The sequence below is a fragment of the Triturus cristatus genome, chromosome 12, assembly GCF_964204655.1.
Source record: "Triturus cristatus chromosome 12, aTriCri1.1, whole genome shotgun sequence".
NCBI classification, from domain to species: domain Eukaryota; kingdom Metazoa; phylum Chordata; class Amphibia; order Caudata; family Salamandridae; genus Triturus; species Triturus cristatus.
The window spans coordinates 840,773,796-840,790,263 of record NC_140595.1 but is presented as its reverse complement, the minus strand read 5'-3'; the positions used below and the strand labels follow the sequence as shown (position 1 = coordinate 840,790,263).

The 16,468-nt window shown below is 51.4% G+C and overlaps 1 protein-coding gene across 2 annotated transcripts in view; it reads left to right on the top strand.

The window, feature by feature from the left end:
* Window positions 1–2,899: 2,899 nt before the first annotated feature.
* C12H17orf114 (chromosome 12 C17orf114 homolog) overlaps window positions 2,900–16,468 on the top strand; it is a 122,148-nt gene continuing 108,579 nt past the window's right edge. Inside the window, exon 1 of one of the 2 annotated variants that reach the window (XM_085639520.1) lies at window positions 2,900–3,965. The gene's annotated coding sequence lies outside the window, so the exon portion shown is untranslated. Of the gene's footprint in view, window positions 3,966–4,623; window positions 4,652–16,468 lie in introns of those variants that run through there. The other variant, XM_085639521.1, reaches the window with a different exon arrangement.

Genomic DNA, 16,468 nt, shown 5'->3' with positions numbered 1-16,468 from the left:
ACCTCCCATTGCCTCTCAGTCCTAGCACTCGAAATCGACAACGTCGCTCCACTCCAAAGCAAAAGAAAAGACCCACCCCCTCAGCACCTTGGTTCAATAAAGCTCTCTACGACGAAAGGAAAAACCTTAGAATCTTGGAGAAACATTGGAGACAATCTCCATCCACCTCCAATCTCTCTCATTTACGTTCGGCAAGATCCAAATACCACAAGCACATCTCCCATGAAAAAGCATCACATTTCAGATCCCTCCTCGACTCAGCCAAAAACAGACCCAAAAAAACTTTCTGATCTCATCAAAAGCCCAAACTGCTCTCCCCAAACCATCAAACCTGAGGATGCTTCAAAGAAAGCAACAGAATTCGCTATATCCTTTGATGAAAAGGTCAAATCACTGGTGGATCAGGTCGCCCACCCCACCCCATTGAGGAGCGGAAATCCTTAGTCACTTGGCAGAACTTTGCCGCCATCTCGGAAAATGACCTCCTCAAATGCATCATGGTAACTAAACGCTCCAACCACTCTTCTGACCCCATCCCTAGTGTCAACGCCATCGATTTCTACACCCATACTCTCTCTTATTGGACCAGGCTAGTTAATCTCTTCCTCAGTCAAGGATCCCTCCCAGCTGTCCTCAAAACAGGACAGATTACCCCTCTTCTAAAAAAACCCTCTGCAGATGCAAACAACCTCAATAACTTCCGCCCCATCACCAATCTCCCTTTCTTTCAAAAATCACCGAAAAATGTGTTGCAAAACAATTTTCCCAACACATTATGGACAATAATCTCCTCGATGTTTTCCAGTCTGGCTTCAGTCAAAATTGCAGCACTGAAACAGCCCTGCTGCGAGTGATCGATGATGCGCTGCATATACTCGATTCGGGGGAATCGTGCCTTCTGATTCTTCTTGATCTCTCTGCAGCCTTTGACACTGTTAATCACAGCACCCTCCTCAACACTCTTCAACAGAGAATGGGCATGGAGGGCACAGTGCTTAAATGGTTTGCCTCATTCCTCTCGGACAGATCCCAAATGATCAAGATTGCGAACAGTCTCTCGTCTCCACTGGTGGTAGGTCAAGGTGTCCCTCAAGGTTCCATCCTTGCACCCACTCTCTTTAATCTCTATCTGGAACCATTAGGGACCCTCCTAAGCAAATCTGGGATCCATTACCATCTCTATGCGGATGACACCCAAATCTACCTCAAGGTGTCTTCCTCTCAAGATCTCTCACTACTCAACTCCACTCTCAACTCTATTCACAACTGGATGTTAGTTCACCAACTCATTCTGAATCCCGCCAAAATTGAATTCCTCCTCCTCCCTACCTCTCTCTCCCCGCCTCCTGTTCAATCCTGGATGGATCAGCTGAATTTACTCAACAGTAAACCCATCATTGTCGACTGCGCTAAATCCCGAGGTGTCACACTTGACAAAAGACTCAACCTAATCTCACACATCAACTCCATTGCCAAGAACGCTCGTGATCAGCTGCGCCTTCTGTGGGGGATTCGTCGGTTCTTCCCGGAGAAAGACTTAAAAACCTTGGTCCAATCGCTGGTTCTCTCTAGACTGGATTATTGTAACTCTCTTCTGACTGGCCTCCCCAAATCTCACCTCTCCCCCCTCAAATTCATCCTCCATTCAGCAGCTCGCTTCATTTCAGGGTCCAAACGAAATGACCACATCCCTCCTATCCGGTCTTCTCTCCGATGGCTTCCCATCGAGGCTAGAGCTATTTACAAACGGCCTGCATCACCCACAAAGCCTTGCACACTTCCCCCCCTCGCTATCTGGCGAAGAAACTGAAATTGTCCGGAGGCTCGAGACCCTCTCGGAATGCGGAAAAGCTTCTGCTTGAGCCCCCCTCCTTCAAAAGGGAAAAATCAATGGCTCAATCGTTCTCAGGTAATGTGGTGAGAATCTGGAGCTCGCTTCCTCCTTTGCTCTGCGCCACCACCTCTATCCGGATCTTCAAAGCGGACCTCAAATCGCTTCTCTTCCAAAGACACTTTTAGAACTAATTCCTTCATTCTCAGAACCCGCCAGGAAGTTCGGTAGTAATTGTAAATTTGTAATATTTTCTTATACATTCCTCACCTCTTCTTCTTGCTGTGTTTGATACTGTGTTCTTGCCTTCTTTGTTTTTCCTCACCTCTTCTTCTTGCTGTGTTTGATACTGTGTTCTTGCCTTCTTTGTTTTTCCTCACCTCTTCTTCTTGCTGTGTTTGATATTGTGTTCTTGCCTTCTTTGCTTTTCCTTACCTCTTCTTGCCGGCTGTGTTTGATATCGTGTCCTGCTTTCTTTGTAACGTTCTATTTTGTAACATTTCTCTCATGTAATGTAACTGGTTCTGTTGTACAGCGCTCGGACACCTTCGGGTAAAGTCTGCGCTTTATAAAAAATGCATTAAATAAATAAATAATCAGTGACATCCTAGACCATTTTATACAGGGCCGGTGGGGCTATGGTGAAGCCGGTAGGGTCCGGTTGGGGGGGGGGGGGGGCAGAGGCAATCGCATGCCCATTGGGGTCTCTTTGTTAAGCCCCCTGGTTTCCGGACCGTCAGCAGTCCGCGCCTTTGTTTCTTTTCTGTAGTTATCCCTTACTTTTGTTTTGTTTGGTCGCCCTCGCTCGCCGAAGCGCCCATCTTCGCAGCCCCCTGATGTTGGGTGATATGCGAATGATTTTCAATGGCTCCGAATTTCACCCGGCCTGTCCCTTTAAGAGACGGCTCGGCGCCTCCCTCCTCAGTTTGCCAATGAGATCTTTCTCTGCTTCTGGAAGAGGCTGAGATAAGAGACCTGAGGAGATTATCGGCCTTTGAGTGGAGGGGGAGGGAGGTCACGTGAGCGCGGCCCCATCCAGAGGAAAAGTCCTGACACACCCCCGGCAGCATTCACACCAGAGCGAGCCTGGAGGGGTGTCCTGCACTCACACCCGGAGCCCCCGACTGAGAGGTTGCTGCACAGCCTCACCCCGTGGAACTCGGAAGAAATCACCCGAGGGTCTCAGTACTCACTAGAGTGCGCACTCACTCTCGGAGCCTCATTCCGCCTGTAGAACTCGGAAGAAACACACGAGGGTGTCAGTGCTCACTAGGAGTGTGCACTCACTCTCGGAGCCTCACTCCGCCTGTGGAACTCGGAAGACGCACCGAAGGCGTACTTGCTTAGTGTGCACTCACTCCGGAAGCTCCCTCCCGATTGTGGAACTCAGAAGAAATCACCCGAGGGTGTCCGTACTCACTAGAGTGTCCACTCACTCTCGAAGCTCCCTCACGATTGTGGAACTCGGAAGACGCACCGAGGGTGTCAGTACTCACTAGAGTGTGCACTCACTCCCGAAGCTCCCTCACGATTGTGGAACTCGGAAGACGCACCGAGGGCGTACTTTCTTAGTGTGGACCCATTCTCGGAGCTCCCTCCCGCGGAACAAGCCCCCGAAGGTGTCAGTACTCACTAGAGTGTGCACTCACTCCCGAAGCTCCCTCCCGATTGTCGAACTCGGAAAACGCACCCGAGGGTGCCCGTGCTTAGTGTGCATTCATTCTCGGAGCTCCCTCCAGTCTGCACCCGAGGGGCTCCGTGCTCACACAAGAGTGTGCACTCACACCCCGAGCCTGGGGTCATCCCTCCCCACGCGGAGCCTTGAATATTAGGGGGGGGGGGTTCTTCCAAGGGTCTTGGAATCACGTGGGTAGCCCTGTGCCTGGCGTGAACTGATCGCTGCAGACTTTGGGGTCCCCCTGGCGTCTTTGAGGATCGTGGAAGGACCCCTCTGAGGGTGAGAGGGCTCCGAGAGGTCTGCACTCACCCCTGCTGAAGTGAGGGGGCTCCGATTCCCCCTCCCACCCCCGGGGCGTCTGTGGATCGTGGAAGGACCCCTCAGAGTGTTCCCAGCACCAGAAGCGCCCTGACGTGCTGCACGTACACCTTCTGGGAACTTCCAGGGCGGCACTAGGTAAGTGGGAAAACACTTCGAGGCGCTACATTGGCAAAGATCTCCCGTCTCCCACGCCGGTTGGGATGGGATGGCCCGGTGCTGCATTCACACTGCGCTGTTGGCATTTATCTTAATAAAGTCATTATAAATGCACGATCCCAAGTGTCTAAATGGAAAAAACGTGGCTGGGCGTGACACTCACCCCTAAGGAGGGAAGACTGAGTCATTCACTCCGACCTCGTTCTTTCCATTCATAGGCTTTGATTTAATAAAGCAGTGCATTGTGGGAGTTGTATTTCCCATTTGCAAGTACCCAAACTGTTTAATGCGTGGGCGCCTCAAATTCACAAGCTGCACATAACGATCAAGATGACAGTGCGCGTGATTCTGATGTAATGTCCGCGAGCACGCGCGCCAGGCTGTCCTAGAGCCGACCCTGTTTATTTTTTGCTTTGCATTGTGGTACTTGTAGTTGTGCTATTCTCGAGTGCCTCAGTAATGCAGGAGGGAGGCTGTCCAGGACAGTTCGGGAGCTCTGCTGGCGGGTACAGGGTGGGGGAGGGGGGAGTACACTGATCTATTCCCGGAGCGTCCCAAGGATGGGCAGCGATTGAGTGCCATCATTCAAGGCACAAACCGTGGGTAGGAAAGCGGCAATCGGAATAAAAACAGAACCGGGAGACGATGGTAGAGAGTAAACAAAGGTAAACTGGAGACGGCATAAAGTGTATGTGAGTGCGTGTTGCAGCGGCTTTTGAGACTTCATAAAGTGCGTGAGTTGCAGCGGCTTTTGAGACTTCATAAAATGCGTGTGTGCGCGTGTTGCAGCAGCTTTTGAGACTTCATAAAGTGCGTGTGTGTTGCAGCGGCTTTTGAGACTTCATAAAGTGCGTGTGTGTTGCAGCGGCCGTGGAGAATATAAATACACCGTGCGCTTGTGTTGGGCGTTTTTCAGATTTTATGTTGACCGCACTAAACCTCCTGAGCAGCAGACAGACCCGTTGAAGACTCCCCCCTTTGGGGGCCAGCCCTGTCGATCCTACCCCCCCCCCCCCCCCCCTGTGGGTTCAGGGGGGCCTGGTTTATTCACGGCCGGAGGCGGTAAACAGCCGCTCCCATGTAACCCTCCCTCACCTGGTTGCTCCGGAGAACACTTCGAGCTGTGAAGTGACGGCGCCGCAGAGTAAATATTTGTCCCTTCCGTGCACACGATCCTCCTGCCCCCCCCCCCCAGTCTGCGCTCCGCCTGCCCCCCCCCCCCCAGTCTGCGCTCCGCCTGCCCCCCCCCCCAGTCCGCGCTCCTCCTGCCCCCCCCCCCGTCCGCGCTCCTCCTGCCCCCGCTCCCCCCCTCCTGCCCCCCCCTCCTCCTGCCCTCCTTAAAGGGCCCCGCTGCATCTCAGACACATGGCACTAGTGCAAACAGTGGTACTCCGGGTCGCCGGGGCTTTAAGTGCTTTAAAAATAAGTGAGGGTCCTTGAAACGGGCAAGGTCTATATCATCATGGGCGTGGCTTAAACGTGTTCACTAAAATTCCCATAGAGTACCACCCTACCCACACATTTGCATAGAATCACAACTGCGACTGGCATACGCGATCATGGCTCTGCGCGCTTTCTAAAGAGGCCAAGGATTGGATGAGCACCTGTTCTGAGCACCTTTTTGCCTCTGACAGACACTAAGAGAAAGTGGCGCTGCCTTCAGCCAAAACTCCCATGCACCCTGTTGTAAACACTGGAGGAGGGCCCTCGTTTCGAGCTATTCATCAGACAAGAGTAATCGTTGTCAGAAAAAAAGATACTTCCCGCGGCATCCTGGCAAAGCAAAGCTTCACAGCGAACGCCAGATTAATGAAAGGATGTGAGAGGGAAGCAGGGGCGACACGGAACGCTTCAGCACTTCTTACCTCCATTGTTCAGAAATAGATCAGTGCCTTACACGTGAAGAGGTAAGAACATGAATACAGGCCCCAGAGAGTCCCCTTTCAACCTCCGTTTTAAAATACTAGCGGATCTGAGACCCGGAACGACCCCCTCCACTTTAAGCAGCGCCCAATGTTTTGTTAGCTGTGTAATGGGACGGAACAGGCGCGGATTGCTCCACGTACAATACAGAAACGAGATGGCACAAGGGCAGAAATGTAAAACGCCCACCGCGAACCCTACATACCCACAGCTCGCTCACCGCTTACACAGCTGCTCACCCACCAGCGATAGCTGCTAAACAGACGTCCCAGCCCGTGAACATGGATTCTACTCAGCAGCAGAGAGAAGCAGCGACCTCTTGCACGGCACGAGGGGCGTCCACGCTCATTTTAACAGTGCGGGCAAAACGAGAGCTATATCAGTGCGAACTGCGAACGACGGCCCTCTCCGCTGCTCGCGGAACTCCGCGTAGCTGGGGGAGCCCCCCTTCCCTCTTCTCAGAGTTCTGCTAGTTCTGCGAACTCCACCCAGGCTTACTTTTTCATTCATCTGTCTTTTCTTTTTCTTCGTTCTCCTTCATAGCACGCCTGTTCCAAAATAGGTGAATGTCTCAATCAGCCCGTTTCAGTCTGAAAACCTCATTTTTAGCAGCACCGTGCGGTCCCAGTTGTTGAGGCTTATCACTGGGAGTGAGACCTGGAACCCACAGCTGTCGCCCGTGCATGTCACAGAGGAGGCATGCCACCATAGGGGCACAGGGGGGGGGGGGGGGTCACAGGTCGAGTGCCTTTAAGGACATAGAACATGACGGGACTTCAAAGATCCTTAAAACATGCGGTTAGGGTACTTTATAATACGTGGCGTTATGTCATGGCGTTCAATGCTGTTGGGTAAGCATTGAACTCTGTGACCTCTGACATCAGAACGCACGCCCAGGTGTGACTTCATGCTGAATGGTTTTGCTGCCTTGCCCGCGCTTTCTATTCCTGGGGAGCCTACCCTTTGACCCTTAGCCCAGGTGTGTGTGTATGTGTGGGGGTGTCATGTGCGTGTGCATGGCCTGCGAGTTTTGAGTCTTTAGAAGACATTCACTACCCTAGCCTGAAGCCACCAACATTTCAAAGCTCACGCGCCTAGCGTGTAGCGCCTCTACAGCCCCCTCAGCATTTCAAAGCTCACGCGCCTAGCGTGTAGCGCCTCTACAGCCCCCTCAGCACTTCAAAGGTCGCGCGCTGTAGCGTGTAGCGCCTCTACAAACGGAGTCGATAGGGCCAGGTTTTGCCGAGTCCCCCCTCCATCGTGTGGCACCCCACCTCCGGGCCAGTGACCACCGGGCATCTTACCCATCACCCCCTTCCCCTGAGGCATACATAATAAATACAGCCACACGTGTCTTGGAAAAGGGGTCCGATATCCCCGGCCGTATTTTATTAAAAATTAAAAAAATCATATTTAAAATTCAATAATTTTCAAAACGCAGCGAACCCACACATTCATACATTTTACACAGTTTTCGTACACAACGTATTTGCGCTTCTTTATGGCTAACCTTAACACGTATCTCATACATAGCCATACCGAACATAAAACTGAAATATGTACAATTTTGTTTTCTGCGTACCCCGGAAGAGCCTACGTGCAAGCTCGTGACTGACCCCAACTACTTCCTAGGTCACCCCTTCTTACCGGAGTGACCTTGGTTGCCCATCAGATTCCTTCCCTCGCCCCCCCCCCCCCCCCCCCCCCCCCCCTGCGCCCTCCAACACTGCTTCCAAGGGACTGATTTGTACCGCACTAGCCAGCCCAGCTGATGTATGCCAATGCCCGCCTGGACGGGAGCTGGCCCTGGGCCTCGGTCTGTCCCGCACTTCGACGTTACACCCCCGCGGGGCTGGAGGTTGCATCTACCCTCTTGTAACAGCTTGCACCGGAAGTGGTGTAGTCCTCATCAGATTTCGGAACCGCCCCCCCCCCCCCCCCTGTATGGATTCGTCTCTTGTTAATTAAACCTTGCACAGATAGCTTTAGGATAAAAGCATTTCTAAGTAAGGAGAGAGACGGAGACAAAGGTCTCGCTATTCTAATGCACGGATTGCTCACATACATCGCGGATCCTCTCGCTATTCTAATGCACGGATTGCTCACATACATCGCGGATCCTCTCGCTATTCTAATGCACGGATTGCTCACATACATCGCGGATCCTCTCGCTATTCTAATGCATGGATTGCTCACATGCATCGCGGATCCTCTCGCTATTCTAATGCACGGATTGCTCACATGCATCGCGGATCCTCTCGCTATTCTAATGCACGGATTGCTCACATGCATCTGAGGATTCTTTCGCTATTCTAATGCACGGATTGCTCACATACATCTAAGGATCCTCTCGCTATTCTAATGCACGGATTGCTCACATGCATCGCGGATCCTCTCGCTATTCTAATGCACGGATTGCTCACATGCATCTAAGGATCCTCTCGCTATTCTAATGCACGGATTGCTCACATACATCGCGGATCCTCTCGCTATTCTAATGCACGGATTGCTCACATGCATCGCGGATCCTCTCGCTATTCTAATGCACGGATTGCTCACATGCATCGCGGATCCTCTCGCTATTCTAATGCACGGATTGCTCACATACATCTAAGGATCCTTTCACTATTCTAATGCACGGATTGTTAACATACATCTAAGGATCCTCTCGCTATTCTAATGCACGGATTGCTCACATGCATCTGAGGATTCTTTCGCTATTCTAATGCACGGATTGCTCACATGCATCGCGGATCCTCTCGCTATTCTAATGCACGGATTGCTCACATACATCTAAGGATCCTCTCGCTATTCTAATGCACGGATTGCTCACATGCATCGCGGATCCTCTCGCTATTCTAATGCACGGATTGCTCACATACATCTGAGGATCCTCTCGCTATTCTAATGCACGGATTGCTCACATACATCTAAGGATCCTCTCGCTATTCTAATGCACGGATTGCTCACATACATCTAAGGATCCTCTCGCTATTCTAATGCACGGATTGCTCACATGCATCGCGGATCCTCTCGCTATTCTAATGCACGGATTGCTCACATGCATCGCGGATCCTCTCGCTATTCTAATGCACGGATTGCTCACATACATCTAAGGATCCTCTCGCTATTCTAATGCACGGATTGCTCACATACATCTAAGGATCCTTTCACTATTCTAATGCATGGATTGTTAACATACATCTGAGGATTCTTTCGCTATTCTAATGCACGGATTGCTCACATACATCTGAGGATTCTTTCGCTATTCTAATGCACGGATTGCTCACATACATCTAAGGATCCTCTCGCTATTCTAATGCACGGATTGCTCACATACATCTGAGGATCCTCTCGCTATTCTAATGCACGGATTGCTCACATGCATCGCGGATCCTCTCGCTATTCTAATGCACGGATTGCTCACATACATCTAAGGATCCTCTCGCTATTCTAATGCACGGATTGCTCACATACATCTAAGGATCCTCTCGCTATTCTAATGCACGGATTGCTCACATGCATCGCGGATCCTCTCGCTATTCTAATGCACGGATTGCTCACATGCATCGCGGATCCTCTCGCTATTCTAATGCACGGATTGCTCACATACATCTAAGGATCCTCTCGCTATTCTAATGCACGGATTGCTCACATGCATCGCGGATCCTCTCGCTATTCTAATGCATGGATTGCTCACATGCATCGCGGATCCTCTCGCTATTCTAATGCACGGATTGTTCACATACATCTAAGGATCCTTTCGCTATTCTAATGCACGGATTGTTAACATACATCTGAGGATTCTTTCGCTATTCTAATGCACGGATTGCTCACATACATCTGAGGATTCTTTCGCTATTCTAATGCACGGATTGCTCACATACATCTAAGGATCCTCTCGCTATTCTAATGCACGGATTGCTCACATACATCTGAGGATCCTCTCGCTATTCTAATGCACGGATTGCTCACATACATCGCGGATCCTCTCGCTATTCTAATGCACGGATTGCTCACATGCATCGCGGATCCTCTCGCTATTCTAATGCACGGATTGCTCACATACATCTAAGGATCCTCTCGCTATTCTAATGCACGGATTGCTCACATGCATCGCGGATCCTCTCGCTATTCTAATGCACGGATTGCTCACATGCATCTGAGGATCCTCTCGCTATTCTAATGCACGGATTGCTCACATACATCGCGGATCCTCTCGCTATTCTAATGCACGGATTGCTCACATGCATCGCGGATCCTCTCGCTATTCTAATGCACGGATTGCTCACATACATCTAAGGATCCTCTCGCTATTCTAATGCACGGATTGCTCACATGCATCGCGGATCCTCTCGCTATTCTAATGCACGGATTGCTCACATGCATCTGAGGATCCTCTCGCTATTCTAATGCACGGATTGCTCACATACATCGCGGATCCTCTCGCTATTCTAATGCACGGATTGCTCACATGCATCGCGGATCCTCTCGCTATTCTAATGCACGGATTGCTCACATACATCTAAGGATCCTCTCGCTATTCTAATGCACGGATTGCTCACATGCATCGCGGATCCTCTCGCTATTCTAATGCACGGATTGCTCACATGCATCGCGGATCCTCTCGCTATTCTAATGCACGGATTGCTCACATGCATCGCGGATTCTCTCGCTATTCTAATGCACGGATTGTTCACATGCATCGCGGATCCTCTCGCTATTCTAATGCACGGATTGCTCACATGCATCGCGGATCCTCTCGCTATTCTAATGCACGGATTGCTCACATGCATCGCGGATCCTCTCGCTATTCTAATGCACGGATTGCTCACATGCATTGCGGATCCTCTCGCTATTCTAATGCACGGATTGCTCACATGCATCGCGGATCCTCTCGCTATTCTAATGCAAGGATTGCTCACATGCATCGCGGATCCTCTCGCTATTCTAATGCACGGATTGCTCACATGCATCGCGGATCCTCTCGCTATTCTAATGCACGGATTGCTCACATGCATCGCGGATCCTCTCGCTATTCTAATGCACGGATTGCTCACATGCATCGCGGATCCTCTCGCTATTCTAATGCACGGATTGCTCACATGCATCGCGGATCCTCTCGCTATTCTAATGCACGGATTGCTCACATGCATCGCGGATCCTCTCGCTATTCTAATGCACGGATTGTTCACATACATCTAAGGATCCTTTCACTATTCTAATGCACGGATTGTTAACATACATCTGAGGATCCTCTCGCTATTCTAATGCACGGATTGCTCACATACATCGCGGATCCTCTCGCTATTCTAATGCACGGATTGTTCACATACATCTAAGGATCCTTTCGCTATTCTAATGCACGGATTGTTAACATACATCCTGAGGATCCTCTCGCTATTCTAATGCACGGATTGCTCACATACATCGCGGATCCTCTCGCTATTCTAATGCACGGATTGTTCACATACATCTAAGGATCCTCTCGCTATTCTAATGCACGGATTGTTAACATACATCTGAGGATCCTCTCGCTATTCTAATGCACGGATTGCTCACATACATCGCGGATCCTCTCGCTATTCTAATGCACGGATTGCTCACATACATCTAAGGATCCTTTCGCTATTCTAATGCACGGATTGCTCACAGACATCGCGGATCCTCTCGCTATTCTAATGCACGGATTGCTCACATACATCGCGGATCCTCTCGCTATTCTAATGCACGGATTGTTCACATACATCGCGGATCCTCTCGCTATTCTAATGCACGGATTGCTCACATACATCTAAGGATCCTTTCACTATTATAATGCACGGATTGCTCACATACATCTGAGGATCCTCTCACTATTCTAATGCACGGATTGCTCACATACATCGAGGATCCTCTCGCTATTCTAATGCACGGATTGTTTACAGCATCTGCTCTCGGTACATGACATGTTACATAGTCTGTTTTTCCGGCTGGGGCAGTTGCACTGTCCTTGTGAACGTGCACTCTGCTCAGGTGGTCACTGGGAATCATTTCTGAACCAGTGACAATCTTATGGGTCTTTATTATAACACGAACTAAACAGTGGCTTGAGTCACGTGTTGGACTGCGACGTCACAGAACATTGATGACGGAATGAAGTTAGCCTAAATGAATGAGCGTCGTTTTCTCGTGTTTTATCCACCACAAACACATCTCACACCCTCTAACCACAATGCTGTGTCCCTTGAGCACAATCTGCACCCACTCCCGACCCTTTTACTACCATCAGATCTAGGTTTATGCAGAACACCTGTCGAACAGACCTGTCCTAACAGGGCACATTGCGTGGGCTTTGGGGCCGACCCTTTCAGTTTTTGGCTGTCGCGGACCTGGCCCCTAACCCCACCCCCGGAAGCACTAGGGATGTGAAGAACCCTAACTGCCGCTTAAGGCGGGAGGAGACCAAATGCAACCTCAAGAAATCATGGCCTTTTTATGCATCACACAAAGCAAGCTTCATGCCCTTTGTGGTGTGTGACCCCCCCAATAAGATCTTTGATCCCGTCAAACTCTGCAAAGAAGCCTAATGTGCGCACTGTGCGTCCATGTGCCTCGTGCGCACTGTGCGTCCATGTGCCTCGTGCGCACTGTGCGTCCATGTGCCTCGTGCGCACTGTGCATGGTGCGCCCATGTACCTCCTGCTCAATGTGCGTGGTGCGTCCATGTGCCCCGTGCGTCCATGTACCTCCTGCGCAATGTGCGTGTGCGTCCATGTACCTCCTGTGCATGGTGCGTCCTGTGCCCCGTGCGCACTGTGCGTGTGCGTCCATGTGCCTCGTGGGCACTACATGATGCGTCCATGTGCCTCGTGCGCACTGCATGATGCGTCCATGTACCTACTGTGCATGGTGCGTCCTTGTGCCCCGTGCGCACTGTTCATGGTGCGTCCATGTGTCCCGTGCGCACTGTGCGTGTGCCTCGTGGGCACTGTGCTTGGTGCATCCATGTACCTCCTGCGCACCGAGCCTCCTTCTGGAACATTCGGGGAGGGTTTAAAGTTTACATAGTAAAACAAACTGTATATTTGCACGTGTTGGAAAACCTTTGACATGTTGCCGTTTTTCACGCACTCCTGTAGCCATGCAGAGTGCCTCTAGTTTCAAGTTCAAACAAGCATTGGTAAAGCCACTAGGTCTCTGCAATGCTCGAGCTGTGGCCTCGTGAATGTCTCTTAGCCATGTTGTCTAGCATGCTGCTAGTTCAGCATGGCCGAAAGTTACTGAAAGGCCAGAACCGAGGATGTTGAGCGGATGCAGAGACTCTTTGCCCCTGCCCCCCCTGCCCCCCCCCCCCCCAACCCCGTTGAGTGTACCATCCTGCCCCTCCTAGCACAAAAAAGCGCCGGCCTCATCATAGAGCTTTTTCCCCTGACTTTCAGCCATGAAGAACAGATGTGCTGCTGGACAGCATCGCTGAAAGACATTCACATAGACCTGGCGATCGCTCAGGCATTGCTGAGATCTTTTGCCAATGCTTGTTCATTGTTGACGGGTCTTGCTGAAATATGTAAGTGAAGGTATGAAACCGTTGAGGAGCTTTGAAGTGAAGCGAGGATGTGGCGCAACAGCCACAGCTGGCGACTGGGGAACCAGGTTCGAATCTTGGGGGTCGGCTGAACAGTGTCCGATTCTGGGCAAATCACTTGCGCTTCTCCCTGCGACAATGAATGTGTCGTTGTGTAATACAACTGGTCAGCACTCAAAGTGCTCCAAAACCGTCAGCTGGTGTTAGCACTACGGCAAGATGGAGGGCGGGACGAGTGCTGTAATGCCATCGGATGGAGCAGAAAAAGAGCAGGACGAGAGAGGTAGAGGGCGGGACGGGGACAAGCAGGAAAGCAGGACGGGATGGGGAGATGAGCAAGCAACAATGGGAGAGGGCGGGGAAAGGCAACAATGGGAGAGGGCGGGGAAAGGCAACAATGGGAGAGGGCAGGAAAAAGCAACAATGGGAGAGGGCGGGAAAAGGCAACAATGGGAGAGGGCAGGAAAAAGCAACATTGGGAGAGGGCGGGAGGAAGCAACAATGGGAGAGGGCGGGAGAAAGCAACAATGGGAGAGGGCGGGAGAAAGCAACAATGGGAGAGGGCAGGAAAAAGCAACAATGGGAGAGGGCGGGAGAAGGCAACAATGGGAGAGGGCGGGAGAAGGCAACAATGGGAGAGGGCGGGAGAAGGCAACAATGGGAGAGGGCGGGAGAAAGCAACAATGGGAGAGGGCGGGAGAAAGCAACAATGGGAGAGGGCGGGAGAAGGCAACAATGGGAGAGGGCGGGAGAAGGCAACAATGGGAGAGGGCGGGAGAAGGCAACAATGGGAGAGGGCGGGAGAAGGCAACAATGGGAGAGGGCGGGAGAAGGCAACAATGGGAGAGGGCGGGAGAAGGCAACAATGGGAGAGGGCGGGAGAAGGCAACAATGGGAGAGGGCGGGAGAAGGCAACAATGGGAGAGGGCGGGAAAAGAAAAGGCAACAATGGGAGAGGGCGGGAAAAAGGCAACAATGGGAGAGGGCGGGGAAAAGGCAACAATGGGAGAGGGCGGGAGAAAGCAACAATGGGAGAGGGCGGGAAAAGAAAAGGCAACAATGGGAGAGGGCGGGAAAAAGGCAACAATGGGAGAGGGCGGGGAAAAGGCAACAATGGGAGAGGGCGGGGAAAAGGCAACAATGGGAGAGGGCGGGGAAAAGGCAACAATGGGAGAGGGCGGGGAAAAGGCAACAATGGGAGAGGGCGGGGAAAGGCAACAATGGGAGAGGGCGGGGAAAAGGCAACAATGGGAGAGGGCGGGAAAAGGCAACAATGGGAGAGGGCGGGAGAAAGCAACAATGGGAGAGGGCGGGAGAAAGCAACAATGTGAGAGGGCAGGAGAGGGCGGGGAAAAGGCAACAATGGGAGAGGGCGGGAAAAGGCAACAATGGGAGAGGGCGGGAGAAAGCAACAATGTGAGAGGGCGGGAAAAAAAGGCAACAATGGGAGAGGCGGGAGAAAGCAACAATGGGAGAGGGCAGGAGAAAGCAACATGAAGGGGGAAAATACATTTTCGTGATGTGTGTTCAAATATGCATACTTTATGCTCATGGGCTGTGTGTACACATATATACCAGTATGTTCTACATGGGTGGGGTAGAAACAGAGGGGTGAAAAGGAAGAGCAGCACCACGGATAAAAGAGGCGCCCTGACAACATGGGTAATCGTATGGAGGGCTTGAAAACACATATCTGTGAAAACCGCCAGCCGTGCAAGGAGACATGTACTTGGTCCATGCTCTATGGGAGGGCCAAACAGAAGAAGAGGGCATGACGCCAGCATGCCATGAAGATGGCATCAAAGGAAATGAGTGTCACTGAAGTTTACCAAAGGCAGAAGATGGGCGGCCTGTAAGTCCACAGAGAGAACACGTCTCTTCGAGACAGCGCATGTGCTGTGTAGCCCAGACCTAAAAAGACTGAAAAAACATGAATCTTATTGTTAGTGGAAGTGATGCTATCCGTGGAAGCGCAGCTTATGCAGCCGGAACACAAACACTTAAACGGCCTCCCGTTGCTCTTTCTACACCTGATTTCTATGGTCTTATTGAGGGGGCTGCAGCGCCTCGCTCAAGCATCTGTCTTCCTGGGCCATGCTCGTTCAGCCATTGGCTTGAGACCTTGTCAATCACGCTTTGACTCAGAGTGGATTCTTTTTCTCTCACCTAATGCTATTGGCTGTGTAAGTGTATCCTTCCGCCTCTAATCGCGTTGAACTGCGGCCAGTACTAGGGATGGTTGTGTACCATAGACCAAAGAGTTGTGGTGTTGAGTCACACCTCAGGCCTCTACCACCAGACACTCCCTGCCTCTTTATCTCACTCCTGCGGGTCCTTTTATCCTCTTTCACGGTTTATCGCTCGTTCTCCTCCTTCTACACCTCTTTTAGTGTTTTTGGCTCTCTTACTTTGCGTCAAAGTTTAATGAGGAACAATGGGAGTCAGTGCCCATCACCTGTAACCACCGGCTCAAATTAAGCACGGTCTGCAGCCGCCTCTGCCTTTCTCTTGCGCGTGTCTCGTCCTCCCGCGGCACGACTGTAAGGGGGTCGGAGTCTGAGATCACACGGCTGGTTCTTTCAGTGAAACTGGAGGTCAGAGTCCGGTTTGGTAAACTGTGTCCATTCCACTGACGACCACCCTCTGCTGCTGGGCCCTGGCACTCACGCGCTCGAGCCGGCTATCATGGCTCCAATGATGCCTCCCTGGTGGGCATCTGCTGTCTCTGTGACCCCCCACCCCCTCCTAAGTCCTCAGTGGAGACACCGATGCTGTCTCCATAATTTCGGGGGGGGGGGCTGAAAAAGATTTGGGGGGGGGGGGGGACTAAGTCTTACAGCCATAGGCAGAGTGTCTGTAAGAAGGGGTGAAAACACAACGAAAACCTAATTAACGGATAAATGGTCTTTTGAAGACCTGTGAAGTACTCGGGTGCGGCTGCAATTAAACGGACGCCAGCCCGCAAGGCTGTCTCAGCCGGGCTGACACACAT